Source organism: Phyllostomus discolor, chromosome X (assembly GCF_004126475.2).
Source record: "Phyllostomus discolor isolate MPI-MPIP mPhyDis1 chromosome X, mPhyDis1.pri.v3, whole genome shotgun sequence".
Lineage (NCBI taxonomy): Eukaryota > Metazoa > Chordata > Mammalia > Chiroptera > Phyllostomidae > Phyllostomus > Phyllostomus discolor.
This window is the reverse complement of record NC_050198.1, coordinates 29,433,006-29,445,803: the sequence shown is the minus strand read 5'-3', so window position 1 is coordinate 29,445,803 and position 12,798 is coordinate 29,433,006.

The following is a 12,798-nucleotide window of genomic DNA, read 5'->3' as shown; positions in this document are numbered from 1 at the left end:
AGGAACATGTATAAAGGACCCATGGACAAAGCCCATGGTGGGTAGTATTGAGGGTGAGAGGTGGGAGTAGGCAGGGTGGAGGACAGTGATGGGGATAAAATGGAGACAACTGTATTTGAACAATTAAAAATAATAATAAATAAAATAAAATAAACAGGTAAATTGAGAAGACAGAATAATCCTGGGAGACTTTAACCTAACTTTGTTCTAAGATTTTATTTATTTATTTTTAGAAAGAGGGGAAGGGAGGGAGAAAGAGTGGGAACAAAACATTAATGTGTGGTTGTCTTTTGTGCATCCCCAATTGGGGACCTGGCCAGCAACCCAGGCATCTGCACTTACTGGGAATTGAACTGGCAACCCTTTGCTTCACAGATTGGTGCTCAATCCACTGAGCCACATCAGCCAGTGCTTAACCTACCATTCTTATATTTAAGCAAAAAAGATTCTGAAGAAGTAGAAGATCTGTATATATAAGGAATATGATTAATTTAATAAATGTATACTACTTAACGTGCAAAAGAAAATATACTTTTTATCAATGTCCATGGAAATACTAAAAAATTGATTTTATATTAGACTGTGAAGTAAACCTCAATGAATTCCCAAAAGCAGATAGTTACATTGTGTAGGTTATGTTCTTAACCTCAATGAAATAAAATAAAATAAAATAAATAACATTTTAAACAAAGTGTTTCAACTGTCTGGAAATATAAAACCAGTCTCCTTGGTACCTCTTGTGTCAACTGGGAAATCAAATGTTATTTTTAAATCATTTATAATGAGAGACAATCAAATAAATTAGAAAAAGATAAACAATCTAATAGAAAATTAAGCAAATAACATGGGTAAGCAAGTTATAAAAGAAGTGTTAGTGGATAATAATCAAATTAAATTACCCTAATCTCAATAATAATCAAATAAATGTATATTAATATCAAATAAGAATGTATCTCTTTACATATCAATTTTGCAAAAATTAGGAAAGACATCTTCTTTTTGGTGTTGGACAAGATATTGAAAGCATACCCCTTGGAAGTAATATAAACTGGTAAAACCTCATGAGAGGGAAATTGGCACTTAATACATATCTATAATACACTAAAAATGAAAATTAATTTATAGAACATGTATAATATATCTACAATGTATAAATCATGTGTATAAATATATCAAATGTATATAAGTATAAATGCACAATATGTTGGGAAATGTATAGAAATGGGTCAGGAAGGATATATATTAAATCATTAACAGTGTGTATCTCTGCATAAGGAAAGAAGTATCACAAGGAAGGAGAAAAGAGCAAATACCACTTTCTCTTCCATATACATATATGTGTCTGCATTTTTATAATAAAAATATTTTTTCACTTAGGAAAAAATTAAATTATTACAACAAATACACTACTCAAAAATGTACAGGCTGATTCCAATGTTCAGAGACAAATTCATGGATTTAATTGCCTTATCATTAAGCAAAAGGAAATAAAGACAAATTAAACTAAGATTTAACAGAAGTAGTCATGAAAATCATAAGTAAATAAGAAATCAAGTTATCTAAGAGAAAAGAATGAAGATTGGAAGGAGACTTGACTTGGAGTGGTGAACACACAATACAAAATACAGATGATATATTATAGAATTGTACACCTGAAACCTATATAATTTTATTAATGAATGTCACCCTAATAAATTCAATTAATGTTTTTAAAACTTCCCAATTGAATATTTTAAAAATTAAATAAAAAATAAAAAATAAATGAGTGAGTTAGAATCAAGAAAACACAATTGCTAAGTAACCTAAAGAATGGGGGGCAGGGGGAGTGGTGGGAGTAAAGTGGAGACAACTGTACTTGAACAATAATAAAAAAAATCTCTTCAAAAATATGAAAAGAAAAGCCAATTAAGTAGACAAACTTCTGACTGTTTTTTCAAAACACTGAAAACACAAAAATATAACATTAAATAAGAATGAAAATATGAAAACTGATATAACAGAGATAAAATAAACCAGTACATTTTATAATACTAATGCATATAGTATTAATGTTTTAATGCATTTTATTTATTCATATGTTACATCTACATATGACATTTCATCTACAGTTTGTCAAGATTCTTGTACTCAGATCATTCATTTTTATGCTTCTTAATACTTTTAAAACTTTAATTGTACATATATTTTTAAGCATAAAATTATTTGACTAACTAAATGTTCAGAAGTACATGTTATTCTTTTCAAAACCTCTCTACACAAATGTATATGTTAGTGACTCATTGTAGACATTCTAGGCTTAATTTCAGGATGATAACTTAGAAAATTATGTAATATCTAATTGCTGTGGTGTACACCTGAAACTAATATAATGATATGTCAACTGTAAATGAAAATTTTTAAAGAATGATTTTAAATAAATAAATAAACAATAAATAAATAAATAAATAAATTTAAGTAAATAAATGTTCAGTAATGCAGGCATCTCTTGTTAGAAGTCCCTACTTTCCTGGCACTTCCAAAGTCATATTTATAAACTAGTAAACTTACTAGTTATTTGCCAGTTGAATAACTAGAGTAATCATATAAAAATCACGTTTAGCTGGTTGTGGGGTAGAACGTTTCATATAAAGAAGTTATAGGAGCCCTGGCTGGTGGCTTAGTGGATTGAGTGATGGCCTGTGGAGCAAAGGGTTGCTGGTTTGATTCCCAGTCAGAGCACATGCCTGGGCTGCAGGCCAGGTTCCCAGTAGAGGGCACGTGAGAGGCAACCACACATTGATGTTTCTCTCCCTTTCTCCCTCCTTTCACCTCTCTAAAAATAAATAAAAATAAAATCTTAAAAAAAAGAATTGTTAAAAAAAGAAGTTATAGGACACTGATGTCAGCATCAAGTGGAGTAAGATGTCCCTCCTTTATGTCCCTCTTTTTAACAACTAATTAGGCATCCATCTATAAACAAATATCCCTTTGTGGGAATTGCAGAACCCAGAACAACATGCCAAGACACCAAGAAGAAGTCTTATCCATCTGTGCATCAGGTAATAGGCTGAAAGACTTTGATATGGGCTATAAAACCACCAGGAGCCTGTAAACCTGCCCCAACCTATCTTGGCTGCTGTAAGTTTGGATGCTTTGGAGAGAGTAAGAGAAATTTTGCCAGTGCCACCTCTCTCCCAAGATGACACTAGCTGGCTAGCAGTGTCCTCTCCTATGGGGGAAAAGGAGGGCAATGACTGAGCATTCAGTTTCCCCAGATGTGCAGGATGCTGCTGGAGAAACCTGTTTGCTCCAGCAGCATCCAGGGTACTGAGGTAGGACTACCATGACTTGGGGGGAAGGAAGAGATCAGAAAAGAAGCATATAAGCCACCCTGGAAAACAGCATGGAATTTCCTCAGAAAACTAAAAATGGAACTGCCTTTTGACCTGACAATTCCACTGCTGGGATTATATCCTAAGAACCCTGAAACATCAAACCAAAAGAATCTATGCACTCCAATGTTCATAGCAGCACAATTTATAATATACAAGTGCTGGAAGCAACCTAAGTGCCCATCAGTAAATGAGTAGATCAAAAAACTATGGTACATTTACACAATGGAATACTAAGCAGCAGAGAGAAAGAAGGAGCTCCTACCATTTGCTACAGCATGGATGGAACTGGAGAGCATTATGCTAAGTGAAATAAGCCAGGCAGTGAAAGACAAATCCATGTGATCTCACCTTTAAGTGGAACCTAATCAACAAAACAAATAGGCTAGCAAAATATAACCAGAGACATTGAAATAAAGAACAAACTGACTGTAACCAAAGGGGTGGTGGTAGGGGATAATGGGGGAAATGGGGAAGGGGGAATGGTTTTCAGGAACAACTATAAAGGACACATGGACAAAACCAAGGTGGGGTAGAATGGAGGGGAGGTGGGGGTGGCTAGGGTGGGGGAGAATGGGAGGAAAAAGAGTATCAAAGGACATTAATGGGATGTAGTTCCTGCTGAAGTCCACCAACAAGCCTCTGGGAGAACCTAACTCAAGGATCCCTCTAATGAGCCCACAGAAACTCCCAACATCTCGGGTGCCAAACCCATACTTCCCCACACTCTGGGGCCTACTCTTTAAATGTGCTCCTGAGTGCGGTGGTGAGAAGAAGCTCCAGTAAATGACATGTTCTTAGAAAATCAGACTAGGGTGTATGGGCAAGGGAGAAACCACAAACTTCAGCTAGAGCACCACCTTCTAAAAACAAAAGAAATTTCTGGTAGCCTGCCTGGTGAGTTGTAAGAACTAGAGAAAATATAAAACCTTAAGAATTCTGTGGCAAGTGGGAACAAAAACTGTGGAGTTGTTATAGCCATATAAGATCAGAGAAAGCCCCAGAAATAAGAGGATCAATGAACAGTATAACCCACTTGAAGGCAGAAATATCCAAGGAGGTGCCTGCTACTTAAAATGAGAAAAAAAAAAAGAAATGGAAAAAATATAAGGAACATGAATAATCAAGGAAACATGTCACCACCAAAAAAGGTAACAATATCCTCCAATAACTGAATCCAAAGGCATGAAATTTTGTGATGTAGCTGATAAAGAATTCAAAATAGCTGTTTTGAAGAAACTCAATGAGCTACAAGAAAATATGGAAAGATACTCTGGGTATTTATCTGAAGAAAGTGAAAACAGAATATTGAAAAGGTATCCACATCCCTATGTTCATTGAAGCATTATTCACAATAGCCAAGAGGTGGAAACAATCTGAAATCTATCAACAGTTTTAATGGATATATATATGGAAGCCAGCCAAGAAATCTCCAAAAACTCAGTGATAAACAGATACTCTGGGAAGGTGAGCTCCACAACCTCCAGTCAAGGGCTGCATCCCTTAGCTCCTCATGTTATGATAGCTAAAACACACAGCTGCAAAGAAAAGACAGCTGCAGCTAGGCTTGTGAAACAACACAGTTCTCCCAGGTGCTAAATGTGTGAAGGAGGCTATCCATGGTACTGACACTGACTCTGACTTAGCCATTAGCAAGTGCTCTCTGTGTTTGACAACAGAAGGAGACAATAGAACTGCAAACTCAACCATATGGAGGGGATCAAAGATAGCAGAAAAGTAAGTGGAAGCTACACTAACCTCTTCCCAGAACCAATCTGGAATTGCAACTAAACTGTAGAGAAATCATCTTGAATAACCAACTGAACAATAGCTGGAGAGAAGCCTTATAACCACAGAAAGACAGAAGAAACCACTTTGCCACAATGTGACTGGTACGGAGTGCAGGGGAAACATGAGAGGGCTGACTAGTCTCCACAGGCAGCAGCTGAAGTGCTGGAGGGAAGTTTCAGTAGCTGGGGGGGGGGGGTTCCCTCTAAGAGGTGCGGTGTCTATGCCTCAAGCTTGGCTACCCAGTCTACAGCAACAGAGCCTGAAAGGAACCCAGATACATCTAGCTGTGAAAAGTGGCGAGGTTTCTGTCTGCCAAGAAGAGATGGTTGGAGACACAGAGTCTCTTAAAGGGCCAACACACACAATTTTGTTTGAAACCACTTACCCTGGGCTCTAACAAAGAGGGGAGGGCAGAGTAGATTAGAGATGCTTGAGGGAAGTCTATAGATGGTGAAGTTGAGGAGAGAACTGGGGGTGCAGCCACCAGGATCTCTGTGCTGAGTCATTCCCCATACTGCAGGAGCCAGTTTGATCAGGCAGAGCACTTCCCTCCAAGTGGCATCATCCTGAGGGGATTCAATAGCCCTGACCACATGAGTTACTCTGCCCCACCCAGTGGTGCTTAATCCTAACTGCTAAATACAGAGTGACTAGATTAACAACTGAAGGATACAGTCACAGACTAAAGTCACGCTTTCCTCTGCACTCTGTACCAGTCACATTGTGGTGATCCCAGGCAGTCTTGAACAGGTTGCCTAGAGCCAGACTGGGACACCATCAGACATCACCAGGAGTGGATCCAGAAAGAAAAAAACAGTGGTAAACAGTAGATTCTACAGAGATGGATTACACCATGGTCTACTTCATAATTTGTGTTATTTTCTTTCATGCATAGCTTTTTAACATTAATTTCTTGTCCTTCATGTTTGTGCATATTAGGTCACTAGTTTTTATATTATAGTTTATTTCAAATATATTTTGCTCCTCCCTTCTCTTACTCCAATTTACCTTCTTTATTCTTCTTATTTTGATTTTTATATTTTATTTTCTCTCTTGCTACTACTTGTTTTCATTCCATACTCTTACTATTTCTCCCACTTCCAGCCTCTCAAAATCATTTTTCTTGTCATTAGTAATCTCACATTCTTTTTCCTTTTTTTTTAGATTTTATTTATTTATTTTTAGAGAGGGGAGGGAGGGAGGGAGAGGGAGAGAGAGAGAAACATCAATGTGCAGTTGCTGGGGGTTATGGCCTGCAACCCAGGAATGTACCCTGGCTGGGAATCGAACCTGGGACACTTTGGTTCGCAGCCCACACTCAATCCACTGAGCTACGCCAGCCAGGGCTACATTCTTTTTCTTGTTCTTAAAATATCCTTATTCTCTTTCTGTCTTTATCAATCTTTGCTCATTGGTTGTGGATATGGTATGTGTGTTGCATTTCTTCAATTTTATTTTTATATCTTTACTATTTTTTGTATTTCAAATCTCAAATTTTACCATTTTCCTCTCCTACTCTATTTTCTCTTCTTCCCTTTCTTTTCCTTTTTTGGTTTTAAATTTAAATTTTTCCCTATCTTAGCCTGGTTTTCATTCTTCACTCTTAGTATTCTGCCTCTATCCTCTCAAAATCACTTCTCTTTCCTCTAGACATTTCTTAAGCCTTTCTTTCTTCTTTCTTTCTTTCTTTCTTTCTTTCTTTCTTTCTTTCTTTCTTTCTTTCTTTTTCTCTCTCTCTCTCCTTCTCTCTCTCTCTCTCTCTCTCTCTCTCTCTCTCTCTCTCTCTCTCTCTCCTTCCCTCCCTCTTTGTTTCTTTCTTATTTTTTTCCCTCATAATCCCAACCCACCTATATTAACCTTTGCTCATTGGTTGTTGATAGTTCTACAGTGAATCTTTTTCTCCAATTTGGTTCCTATTACTTTCTGTCTCTCTCACTATATTTTTTTAACTTTCCATTTCAACCAAATACTATATGCTTCCTTTCTCTTACTCCATTATGCCTTCTTTCCTTCCTTCTTTTATTTATGATGTAAATTTTATTTGCTTTCTCTCTTTGCTTTCTTTCTATTCCCTATTCTTATTTACTGTTCTTCCCTCTACCCTCTCAAAATTATTTTTCTTTCAGTTAGTCACCTCATATTTGTTTTTCCTTTCTCATAATAGTCTTAATCTCTTTACACTTTTATTAATGTTGGCTCTTGGTTGTTGATAGTGTGATTGTGGGTGGTGGTTACTTCTGTGATCTGTGGGTTTGTTTCCTTGGATGTTTGGTTTTGTCCTTGTAGCACCTGTAGAACAGCATACAAGATGTGGTGGGCAGAGTGACTCTCAGTCAGCCAGCCGCAGGGAAAAGCCCACCAAAGAATGATCCAACAATAACAAAAGCCCAATTACAACTACAGAGACCACATAAAGGGTATAAAGGGTATCCCAAGGGCATTAAGTTCAGGAGATGAAGGAGTCTGCACCACTGAGTCCCACAGGTTTCCTACCACAGAGGTCACACCACAAAGACATAGAGTCAAAGCAGATCAATCTAATACACAGAAACAAAAAAACAAGAGTCACGTAAAATGGGAGGACAAGGAAACAATACCCAACTGAAAGGAAAGGAGGAATCACAAGAAAGAGTGCTAAATGAAATAGAGGCAAGGAAACCACCAGATGTTGAGTTTAAAATAATGGTTATAAGGATGCTCAAGGAGCTCAGTGGGAACTACCAAAAACTCCAGGGACAATACAAGGAACTTACTGCAAACTAAACCAGCATGAAAGTAATACATAGAAACTACCAATAAGACCCAGGAGGAAATGAAGAATACAATATCTGAAATGAAGATTTAAAAGCAGGAATTAAAATCAGACTAGATAAAGCAAAAGATCAAATCAGAAAACTGGAGGACAAGGTGGAAAATATGCCCAGATAGAACAACAAAATAAAAAAAAAAAGACTCAGAAATAACAAAGAGGGGTTAAGAGAGCTGCAGGACAACATCAAACATAGTGATACTTTTATCATATGGCTATCAGAAGGAGAAGAAAAGTAGCAAGGGATAGAAAACCTGTGTGAAAAAATAATGACAGGAAATTTTCCTAACTTATTGAGAGAAAGAGTTATGCAAGTCCAAGAAGCACAGAGGGCCCCATTCAGGATGAACCCAAGGAGGCCCACTCTAAGACACATCATATTTACAATGGCAAAATTTAAAGACAAATAAAGCATCTTAAAGGCAACAAGGGAGAAACAGCTAGTAAACAGGGGAACTCTGATAAAGTTATCAGTTGATTACTCAGCAGTGCACTATAATACAGAATGGAATGGCAAGAAATATTCCAAGTAATAAAGAGCAAAGACATCCAACCAAGACTACCTAGCAAGGCTCTCATATAAATGAAAATTGAAATTAAGAGTTTCCCAGTTGCAACACCTGTACAACTGCATACAAGATGTGGTGGGCAGAGTGACTATCAGTCGGCCAACCACAGGACTGAAATAATACAACTCCACCAAACCAGTATTGAAATAGAAGGTAAAGAAACTGCTTCTTCTTCTTTTTAAAATTATTGTTCAGTTAGGGTTGTCCCCATCTTTCTCCTTGGTGCTCTAACTGCCCTGTCCAACCTCCACTCCCAAAGACAATCTCCACCCCATTGTCCTTCACCATGGGTCCTTTGTACATGTTCCTTGACTTGATCCTTCCCCTTCTTTACCTGCTTATCCCAATTGCACCTCCCTTCTGATCACTGGCACTTTGTTGTTTTATTTCCATGTCTTTAGTTCTTTTTCCTCATTTGTTTGTTTTGATGTGTAGGTTCCACTTATAGGTGAAATCATATGCTATTTGTCATTTACTGCCTTGCTTATTTCACTGAGCATAATACTCTCCAGTTCCAACAATGCATCATGAAAGGTAGGAGATCCTTCTTTCTTCCGTGTAGTACACCATTGTGTAAATGTATCACAATTTTCTGATACACTCATTTACTTATGGGCACTTAGGCTGTTTCCAGCACTTGGCTATAGTAAATAACATTGCTATGAACATAGGGGTGTATAGTTTTGAATTTCTGTTTCAGGATTCTTAGGGTATAATTACAGTATTGGAATCACTAGATCAAAAGGCAGTTCCATATTTACTTTTTTGAGGAAGTTCCATACTGTTTTCCACAATGGATGCACCAATCTGCACTCCCACCAAGAGTGTACTAGGGTTTCTACAGGAACTGCTTTAAGGAGAGGAAGAAAAAGGGGGGGGGGGGAGATGGGTACAAAGGGAAAAAATTGCAATGAATAAATACTTCTCAATAATAACCTTAAATGTAAATGGATTAAATGCTCCAATAAAAAGACATAGGGTAGCTAAATGGATAAGAGAACCTGAACTGTATTATGCTGTCTAACAGAGACCCACATAAGAACAAAATATCTACACAGACTGAAAGTGAAGAAATGGAAAATACATATTCCAAGCAAATGGACATGAAAAAAAAACTTGGGGTAGCAATACATATATCAAACAAAATAGATTTCAAAACAAAGGCCATATCAAGAAACAAAGGAGGACACTACATGATACTTAAGGGAAGAATCCATCAATAATGATATAAATCTTGTAAACATATATGCACCCAACATAGGAGCACACAAATATATACAAAAAATATTGGAGGACTTCAAAAATGATATTGACAGCAACATATATAGTACAGGATTTTAACACCCAATTGTCAACAATGGATAGATCTTCCAAACAGAATTAACAGGGATACTGTGACATTTAACAACATTCTAGATCAAATGGACTTAATTGTTATATACAGAAACTTTTACCTGAAAGAAACTAAATATGCATTCTTTATAAAAGTACATGGAACATTTTCAAAGATAGACCACATGGTACATCATAAAACAAGCCTCAATAAATTCAAGAAAATTGAAATCATATCAAGCATCTTCTTGGATCACAATGACTTGAAACTAGAAACCAATTTCAAGGAAAAAACTCAAAAACATTCATTCTTGGAGACTGAATAACATGTTATTAACTAATGAATGAGTTAACAATGATATCAAAGAAGAAATCAAAAAGCTTCTGGAAACAAATGAAAATGAACACACAACAACCCAAAACCTGTGCAACACTGCAGAGGCAGTCCTGAGAGGGAAGCTCATAGAAACACAGGTCTACCTGAAAAAGATAGAAATATTTGAAATAAAGAAAACTGTACTTGAACAATGATTAAAATAAAAAAAGAAGTTAGTTCACATGAAAAAAAAGAAATAATCATTTCACCTACCCAAAGGAATCATTTATTCATCTGTATAAAATTAAAAATTATACTTAAAAAAAAGAACCTAACCCTACCTCTACAAGAACTAGAGAAACAACAACAAACAAAACCCATAGCTAGTAGAAGGAAGGAAATAATCAAGATGTAAGCAGAATTAAATTACATAGAGACAAAAAGAACAATTCAGAGCATCAAACAATCCAGGGATTTGTTCTTTAAAGAGACAAACAAAATTGATAAGCCTTTAATGAGACTAATCAAGAAAAAAAAGAGGACCCAAATAAATAAAATCAGAAATGGAAGAGGAGAATTACAACCAATACCAAAGAAATACAAAGGATTGTAAGAAATTGCTATGAACAACTACATGCCAAGAAACTTGACAATCAGGGCAAAATGGACAAATTTCTAGAAACATAAAGTCCTCCAAAACTGAGTCAAGAAGAAGCAGAAAGCCTCAATAGATCAATAAGAGATAGTGAAATAGAAACAGCAGTAAAAAAACAAAAGCCTAGGACTTGATGGCTTCACAGGTGAATTTTACCAAACATTTAGGGGAGAGCTAAATTCTATTCTCCTCAAACTATTCCAAACAATTCAACAAGAGGGAAGACTCCCAAACTCTTTTTATGGGGCTAGCATCATCCTAATTCCAAAACCATGTAAAGACACAATAAAGAAAGGAAACTGTAGGCCAATATTGCTGATGAACATAGTAATACACAGCAGTACATTAAAAAAGATCATACAATGCAATAAAGTGGGACTCATCCCAGGAATTCAAGAATGGAATAACATTTGCAAATCAATAATTGGAACATACCACATAAACAAAATGTAGGGCAAAAGGCACATAATCATATCAATGGATGGTGAAAAGTATTTCATAAATTGTAGCACCCATTTATGATAAAAACCATTAGCAAAGTGGGAATAGAGGGAGCATACTTCCACATAATAAAGGCCATATACAAGAAATCTACAGCTAACATCATACTCAATGGAAAAAATTACATGCTTTCCCCCTAGGATCAAGAAGAAGACAAGGAGATCTGCTTTCACCTTTTTATTCAACGTAGTATTGGAAGTTCTAGCCACAGCAATCAGACAAGAAAAACAAATAAATGTTATCCAAATTGGAAAGGCAGAAGTAAAACTATTATTTGCAGATGACATGATAGTGTACATAGAAAACCCTACAGACTCCACTGAAAACCTACTCGACCTAATAAGTGAATTTAGCAAAATAGTGGGATACAAAGTCAATATTCAGAAATCAAAGGCATTTTTGTACATCAACAATGAAATATCAAAACCAGAAACTAGGGGTAAATGCCTTTTATTATAGCAGCAGCAACAACAATAACAACAAAATGTACCTAGGAATAAACTTGACCAAGGAGGCAAAAGACCTGTACTTGGAAAACTATGGAATACTGAAGAAAGAAATTAAAGAAGACACAAATAAGTGGGAGAATATACTGTGTTTATGGATTGGAAGAATCAATATCATTAAAATGTGCATACTACCCAAAGCAATCTATAAAGTCAATGCAATCCCTATTAAAATACCAATGACATATTTCACAGACATAACACAACATTTCAAAAATTTATATGGAACCATTAGCAACCCCAAATAGCTACAGCAATCTTGAGAAAGAGGAAAAGAGCAGGAAGGATCACAATACCTCATATCAAACTATACTACAAGGCTACTGTAATCAACAGAGTCTGGTACTGGCATAACAACAGACACATAAATCAATGGAACAGAATAGAGAGGCCAGAAATAAACCCATTTTTTATGGTCAATTAATATTTGACAAAGGGGGCAGAAGTATAAAATGGGGTAAAAGTAGCCTCTTCAATAGATGGCACTGGGATATCTGGAATAGTATATGCAAAAAAAATGAAACTAGACTGCCCAGTTACACCATACACCAGAATAAACTCAAAGTGGATAAAAGACTTCAACATAAGCTGCAATACCATAAAAATCCTCAAGGAAAACATAGGCAGTAAAATCTCAGATATCCCACATAGCATTATTTTTGCCAATACTTCCTCTAGGGCAAGGGAACTAAAGGAAAGAATAAACAAATTAGATTATATCAAATTAAAAAGCTTCTGCATGGCTAAAGAAAACATCATCAAAATGAAAAGGGTGCCAATCATATGGTAAAACATATTTGCCAATAACACCTCAAACAAAGGGCTTGATCTCCAAAGTATATATAAAGATGTCATATGACTCAATGCCAGGAAGAAAAATAATGCAATTAAATAATGGGCAAAGGGGTTGAACAGACACTTCTCCAAGGAGGGCATACACAGGGCCCA